The following is an 8,286-nucleotide window of genomic DNA, read 5'->3' as shown; positions in this document are numbered from 1 at the left end:
ACCACTGATGAATGTCTGATGTATGTTATGTCATAGCACTGGCCTGCGGGACTGACCACCATGCATGATAAATTAATACTCTGGCATTTTCTCTGGTTTCCTATCCAAGTCTAAATCTATTTCCTTTCCAGTTTTCAGCACTCCATGCCTTGTTTCTTGTGTGTTTTCTCCCATCTTCTGCATCTTACTTCTTTTCCTTTTTGTTACTTCTCCCACCTTTTCCTTTCCTACTTGGAGTCCGGGGGTGGCTGTCTAGGGGGAGCGATTCAGGAAAAGGAGCAGCGTATTTACAGTTCCCTATTCTTCTGGAAGGCTATCATTAACTATTCTTGGTAAAAAAATAATGTCTACTTTGGATGAAGCGATGTGGGGGTAGGGACCCTGGGCATGGAGCACACAGCGGTGTGTGGGGTCGGCAGGGTGGACTGGTGTTAGGCCTGCATGGGGGGCACTGGATCCACTCCCCTGGGTCATCCATGGGCAGCAGGCGCCTTCAGTTCCATCATGGCAGAAAAATGCATTTGCCTATTAGCAATTCTGTTGGCTAAGCACCATCCACGTGGTGGTTTTTTATTTGTCTTGGTCCTTTACTTTGAAGGCATACATCATTTCATTCCATCCTGCTGGCTTTCCAGTTTAATTGCTATGCATGGTGAAAAGCGGTTTTCCTTCCACGTCAAATGAACTTGTGTAACTCAACAACCTTGGAATCACTGTTGCTCAGCAAATGTAAAGAAGATCCATTCAGGATTGTGGTAGAGAAAAGCTGCCTCTGAAAGTCTGTGAGCCAAGGAATAAGCCTGCTTGCTGCAGGAAGGAGATGCCACGCTGTGCGGGAGCCGGTCTGTCCCAGCCCCGTCCTGCTCCGCAAGGGCCGAGGCGTCCCCGAGGTGCACAGAGCAGCGACGCGACGCCCCCTGCCCGGCCTTGTCAGCCGCCTCTGCTGCCTGCTCCAGACTCCACCGTTGCTTGGGAAGTGCTGGCGGTCCCATGAGGTAATTCTTGCTCCCAGCGCTGTGGCCTGTCGGGACGGCCGTGTGCCCCCGCCGTAAGCCGGGGCAGAAAATGGCAAAGCCAGCCGCGCGGGCCGGGCGCCGGCGGGGCCGCCGGGCTCCGCTTGCTGCGCCCCTGCCGCCGTGACCGCGGGCGGAGCCGTCGTCCTCCCACCGGCCAAGCGGCCTGACCAGCCGCCCGGGGCACCGGGCCTGGCCGCTCCCAAGCCGCGGCCGCTTGCGCGCAGGTGCGCGGCACCAGCCTGCCCCGTGGCACCGGGACCCCCGCTGCGCGCCCGCGTTGCTGTGGTTTGGCGGGGGCTGACGGGGAGCGGGCTCGCGCTAACGCACCACAAACACCTCTTAAACCGAGGTCCACGCGTCTACAGGGGGCTGGGGTTACACGGGTGCAGCTCTGCCAGCTCGGAGCAGGCAGCGGCGGACCCCGCGCCGGCCCGGCCCGCCGGCCGGGGCCGTGACCGACGGCGCCCGGGGCCGCCCCCGCCGCGGGGCCGCGGTGCTGCTCCCGCACGGACGCGCCGGCCGGGCCGCGGCGCGCAGGGAGCGCGGGGGGCGGGGCCCCCGTTGGCCGGCGCCGCGCCCAATCAGCGCGGCCGGGCCGGCGCCGTCAGGGGAAGGAAAGCCCGGCCGGCGTGACGTCGCGCAGGGCGAGCGGCGGCCGCGGTTGCGCCTGTCGCGGCGGGAGGGGGGCGGGGCGGGGGTTCCCCGGGGGGCGGGGGGAGGGGGCGGCCAGGGCCGTGCCGGTGGCTCCCGCGCAGCCCGGGAAGGGGCGGGAGGGGGGGGGGGAGGCGGCCCGGCGCGCCGCGCCGCCTGAGCGCGGCCGTCACCACGGCAACCCCCGTCCCGCGGGGGGCGGGGCGCAGGTTGCGGGCGGCGGGGGCGGCGCGGGCAGGGTCCGGCCTGACACCCCCGCTGCCGCTGCGGGAGGCGTCCGGCACCGGCCGCTCGCCCCGCTGCCGCGGCCCCGAGGGGCCTCTCCGGGCAGCGCGGCCGCCTGCGGTCCGGCCCGGCCCGGCCCGCGCTGTCGCGAGCGGGCGAGGCGGGAGCGGAGCCGGGCCGGGCGCTTCGGGGCCCTTCCCCCGCCTCGGCTCGGACCCTGCGGCGCTGCCCTCGCCGTGCGCGGTGCCCCGCCGGGCCGGGCCGTGCCCCGGGGCCGCGGGCAGCTGTAGCGGCGGCACCGGGGCCGAGGGGGGCGGCTGGGGCGCCGGGAGGGAGCGCGGCCGGCACGCGGAAGCGGAGGGTTCCCCCGCGCCGGCAGGCGGGGCACGGAGCCGGGTCGGCGCTCGGCGTGCGGGTACCCCGTGCCCGGGCGCTGCGGCGGCTGGGGCGGGCTTGTGCCCGGGCCGCTCCCGCAGCGCGCCCCGGAGCTGCCCCCGGGGCCGGGTGCGCCGGGCCCGCAGGCGCCGCGGGCAGGCCCCCCGGCGGGGAGCGCGCTGCCCCGGCCGCCAGCGCCGAGCCGCGCTGCTGGGCAGCTGCGAGGGGATGTGGCAGGCGTGTGAAGTGACTTCAGCAGCGGCACCATTCACCGCAGCCTAGGGCTGGGTCACTGCTCGTGGTCACTGCGAGGGCAGCCCAGCCGGTCCCCCCCGCCCCTGCTGAACCTGCCTGCAGCACGTCCCTGAATCCCTCCTCCGACACAGCTCCAGCCGAAGCGGGGCTGACCTGTGTGTCGCGGTACCTAGCCAGCTCTGTGGCTGGCTATTTACAGTAAAGGCATAGTATAGCTATTCTGCTCAGAAAAATAATCTTAAAATGGAGGGGTGTCACTTCTTTCACTGGAATTTATTATTTGCAATGCTGTCTCCAAAATAATTTCGACTTCTTCTGTTAAAAAAGTTACTGCAGTGGAGGAAAAACACTTTCACTTTATTCTTTGTTCCTGGCAAAATGAAGGTAAGAGAGGAGGCAGTGAAGGTAAATATTTTGATTTTGAAGTGGTTACACAGTTGAACTTTCATGCCTGTAAATTTTTTTACATTGGCAACAAATAAACAGTTTTGCTGTCACCTGTTTCATTTGTGAATGCAGCAAGAATCTGTCTGGATTGTATACCCCTGCACATGCCTTCTGTACTGATACTGGCTTTAATTTTAGTGTAAACTAGACTAGCATGATCTAGATGAAAAAAAAATGTAGAGAAAATGGAAATTCCCCATAAAGTCAACTTTTTATTAAAGTCTTCTGTTGATGATTCCGTACTAAATGCAATGCTTAGGCAGTAAAGTTTTATCTTACATAGATAACATTTTCTTTTCGCTCTAAATCTTAAAACTCGATGAAGTGCTTAAAAGTTGACAGTGGGCAAAGTTGGTATTTGCCCGGACAACTCCTTCAGTCTTAATTTGCTTTTTGGATGGGTAGAGTAGACCACAGGCATGTCTGGACATTTGGCTCTTCTGAGCAGTTTGTCATTGAGGAGGCAAATAACTAAACTGTAAACTCAAAGCAAAACCATTTCAGTGCTCACAGAGGAACTCCTCTTCTCCTTTTTTGATGCCCTGACATCCCTAGTTTAGGCGGGTTTTAATAAACAGAGAAACATATTGTATGCAGTGCATACTTGTAGGTACACACTAATAGTATGTATACATTGAAACACTATTTAGTAGAAAGACAAGCAGCATCTGAAAAGTGCATAAGCTTAATTGATTCCAGGCACAACTGGCCTGGATTTTGTTTCCTCTTATTCCAACTTTCTGACCTTGTAAAAATTATCTTGATTGTGTTATACTAAAACAAGGCCATGATCTTGCAAAAACTACCATGTGTGCTGGTGCTGAAAAGTACTGAGTCAAGCACTGTGTACAGAACAAATGTCGGCAGCATTAGGCCCCAAGTTTGTTCATTTTCCTTTGCTTATATCTAGTCATGGTGAAGCAATAGTCTCACTTCTGCTAAAAGCTGAATCTGGGTTTTCATTTTTAAAGGAGGTGAAAAATGTGTAGTAAAACTTAGGATTTGAGGTGGATGGTAGGTTTTAAGTTCTTACAACAGTTTAAGCTACTGGGATTTTATGGCATTTAGACTAGGGGAGAGAACAGTGAGGGTTTAAAAATATGTATCGCCTGTAATTTTTTCAGTACTCGTGTGTCTGTCTGTGTGTGTGTGGTGGTAACTTTTGTTTTTCAGAAGATTATTTCTAGGAATTGGTAGGAAAGTTTAAGGACTTACTGGCTTTGATTATAACCCTTACGATACTATTATACCTTTGTATAAACATGTAAAAAAGACCAAGGACAGCACAAAGTGTTAGATGTGCTGCTGTCTTTGGCGCTGGAGAACTTCTGAGTATAATTATATTTTCTGCTTGACAAAAATCCAAGGCCCAGGTACAGTGATCCTTTTATTGCAATAACTGCTGCTGCTCTGTTTAGGAATCTGCAACTTGCTAGCCTTAAATCGCTGTGAAGAGTTGTGACAGAAAAAAGTCTTTCCAGCGTGCTGAACTGAACAGATGATCCCTCTCTGTATTTCTCTGAAGGCTGTCCTTTTGTTTTTTCCAGGATCAAGAATAAACTATGTATTTGTGCCTTTGTCAGCAAGGCTCCCATGGGGCAATCCTTATAAGCACTGGGATTGCCTGTTTGGTAGCAAAGAGGCTTATAAAAAGCAACTCCAGGTGGAAGTCGGCCTTTTCCTGCTCCTCCCTCCGTCCTGCTGCAATTCCCTTTCATCCAGGCCCTGAGAACCGCCTGCCTTTCAGACTATGCTGCAAATGTAAGAGAGTTGTGGTCACTTGACAAAGGTACTAGAACATCTACCTTTATTTATGTTCGTTGGTTGATGTTCTGGGGAGTTTCCTTGTGTACACTGTAGCACATCAACTTACCATAGTCATACAACAGCAAATGTAGCTTAAAAAATCAGGACTACCTCTAAAGAAAACCAGCAGCTTTCATGCATTATTAAACTTGGTTTCTAAGAAGTTGGCATTGATATGGCTGCCATCGTGTCTGGGCTTTTTAGCCCCCTCATCAACGCTTCTTACTTCCCTACAGAATGCCAGGTGAACATGGTATGTGTTATATTATTTATTAAATAAAAAAACTGACAGCGTGTGCAGTGCTCTGACTCAAAAGTCATGTTGGTGACCTACTATGCCAAAGCTGAAACAATGAATATTAGTGCTAACGCTGTATCTGTTGTCTTTATCTTCTAGCAACTGTTTTACAACTTTTCTGTTAAGCTGGAGACAAGCTTCAGGTAAGAACCCTGCCGCCTTAGAGACGTGATATAATCTGTGCTCGCAGTGCAAAAAATACAGCGTGTTCTGGCTTGCTTTTTTTAAGAGAGAAAACAATTGGTCCATTGCTTACAAGTTGTGCCATTCCGCGCAGCGCTACCGAAGTGTGGAGCCTACGAAGTGTGACCTGTGGAGTTACATCCCCTCCCTCCTCTGCAACCGCAGGATAAGACACGAGCTCTTTCTGCCTTAACTGAAATAAGCAAGTTCTATTCATCTGCCAAGAACCTACAAGTAAACATAACGATTGTGTAAGTTGTTTGCAATACCCAAAGTACAAACAAACTTGTGTATAGGAAAGGTGAGTTTCTGGCAGGTTTCCAGGGGAGTTCCCTCGGTGCTGCAGAGCTGAGGCATTCCTCCTTCCGGATAAGACAAATCTTAGGTATTTGTGCAAGACAGAAACAGAAAAGGTGCAAAATGGAGGGATACAGAATGAGGTGTCTGCTGGCGGTGGTGATGCTCTTAACACTGACCTGTGGCTCAAGATTTAGTTCTTCACGATTGGCATTCAGTGGTTTTCAACACCTCTGCTTTCAAAGCATGTCAGCACAAATGACAGCTATGCAGCATCTCGTGGAATCAGATCTAACCAGTCTCCTATGAAACGTATGCATGTAGTGAGGTGTTCCTGTATCTGTGAGTTAGTATTATCAGGGTACATCTTCTTAAATTCAGGTTTGAATTTAATACTTGTCAGGTTCAATTAATGGTGTGTTGTTTTAAATACTTTGATGATCAAACTCTGCTTAGCCAAGCAGTTTTATTCTTGCAGTGAAGTGCTGCACAAGGGACATGCATTTGGCTGGATTGTGAGAAACTGTGAAGATCATACAAGTAAGTTTAAGTCCTTACGTGTTTGCTGAATCTATCTCATGCTTTTTGAATGTCTCAGTACCCACAATAATTAATGCAGGCTATGGTGTGAGTATGTCCTCCTTTTCCTCCATGGTGTGCTGTGTCCGTAGAATATTGATTTGTATTCATTTGGCCCTTCTCTTAAAGTGCTCTGTGCCAGTGACATGAAGACCAGAGCCGGCAACTTTGCTACTCCGTCACAGCGGAACTCTTCCATAAGTTTTAAACTTCACTGTGTGAGAGACCATTTTCCTCAGGGTTAGGTCTGAAATAGTGGAGGGAACAATTTATTCTGCTTTATATAAACGTACAGTATGTCCCTATAACCTTCTGAAAACAAATTTTCCCTGCAAGCCCTTCCGGAGCGAGAAAGGACAATATAGAGGGGGGGGAAAGAGACAAAAGAGGTGTCGCCAATTACTCTGCTGTAAGGCACGAAGATACTACTGTGATAAATTTGATGTAAGAAAACACAAAGAATAATATGGATTGATGTAATGCAGAGCATGTTTATGAAACATCTCAATTACACCAAGCTGGGAGGATGGTGACCACTATGGATGATCAGTTCAGAAATGAAAATGAACTTAATAAAAGCAAAAGTGAAAACAATCATCAGTTTCTCGGAGAAATCGGGGCAGATGGTTATAGGGAGTTTGTAGAGAATAACAAAATAGCAATGGACAATGCAACGGTTTTGCAAAATGCAATGCTCTCTTAGGATTTATCAATAGGTGGCATATGTAAGTCATAGAGAAAGATGTAAAGATGACTCCTCTATGTGCCGGTGAGGCCTCAACTGCAGTATTGCCATTGGTTTCATGTTCTGTGCTGAAAAATCAAGTACAGGGCAGGACAAGAAAAATTAAGGCATGTAGAATATAAAAGGAAATGGTGAAGGAAGGGAGGATGTTGAGCCTGACAATTTTTAGAGGGAATTGGATACGTTTTCCAATGTGTAAAAGGTTAGGAGAGGTTTGATCAACTGGTTTTGAATGCTGGGGGAAAGATGAGATAAGTCAGATCTTGTACAGATGGAAAATGTCTCAGACTGGATATTGGGAGGGTGGGAAAATGATTTAAATTGGATATTAGGAGAGTGGGGGGAGATGCAACAACAGCTTTTAGACTGTGACAGTCAAATACCAGAACAAGCTACTTAGGAAGTTAGAGTATCTGCTTCACGGAGGGTTTCTGAGAACAGGTTAGACAAACATCTGTTGGGGATTGTCTGGGGCTACTTTATCCTATCTTTGTGCGGTCAGGGGGGACCAGATGGTCTCTTCAGATTCCTCTCAGGCCTCTTCCTAGAAGTTTACCAAGCAGGGAGGGGAGTGGACCTGAGTTTAATGAGAAAACAGTATCATCCTATTAGTTGATCCTCTTTCAGAGTAGAAAAAGAACCAGGGAGAAACCACATCTAACTTAACTATATAAGTAAATAGATATTTTTTTCTTTAGTTTGTTGCTGACTTGCGATTTTATGAAGCATTTACCAAAAAAAATATAACTGTAAAGTTATAAACCTGAGCACGTCTGAGGTGTCCCTTACTGCATTTGTAGTGTGACAGTTTCAAGAAACAATTTTAAACACTTATTTTTCTAGATGAATTTAAGTAGCAAAATAAACAAGTTTAGAAGTATTTTTCAAGGATATTATCAATGTGTTTTTAGCTGTGGGTTTTAATTTGCCTTCCATTTTACGACAAGTAATGACAACACACGTCAGTATAGCTGACCGTATCAGAGAACGTCGCACCCAGGTGCTCCTTGCATGCACAAGCCCAGGAAATAATCTTGACAAATCACTTTTGCTCCCCAGTCCACAGAAGGAACAAGTTACTCAGTACCTGCTCTGAAAAATCTGTCTTGAAGGAAAGCTGAATGGCAGCATGAAAGTCAGCGCCTCGCTTCCTCGGCAGGTGAACTCTGTGACTGCAGCGGCGTTTCCCTCCCTCCCTGCCTCCCCCGGGCTGTGCGTTGGGAAGTTCCAGTGAAATAGAGCTGCTGTGGAAAGTCCTGCTCACAGCGAGGAGACGTGACCTCTCGGCGAGTCAGATCCAATTTTACAGGCAGCTCTGAGTCAGGGTGGAGCCCGTGAACTGAACTTTGTATTTAAGAAGGAAGTGATGTTGGTGGCAGCTTGTGTTGCTAAGCAGATGAGTTGCCATA

The sequence above is a fragment of the Falco peregrinus genome, chromosome 3 (assembly GCF_023634155.1).
Source record: "Falco peregrinus isolate bFalPer1 chromosome 3, bFalPer1.pri, whole genome shotgun sequence".
NCBI classification, from domain to species: Eukaryota; Metazoa; Chordata; class Aves; order Falconiformes; family Falconidae; genus Falco; species Falco peregrinus.
Note: the sequence above shows the minus strand (reverse complement) of the source record.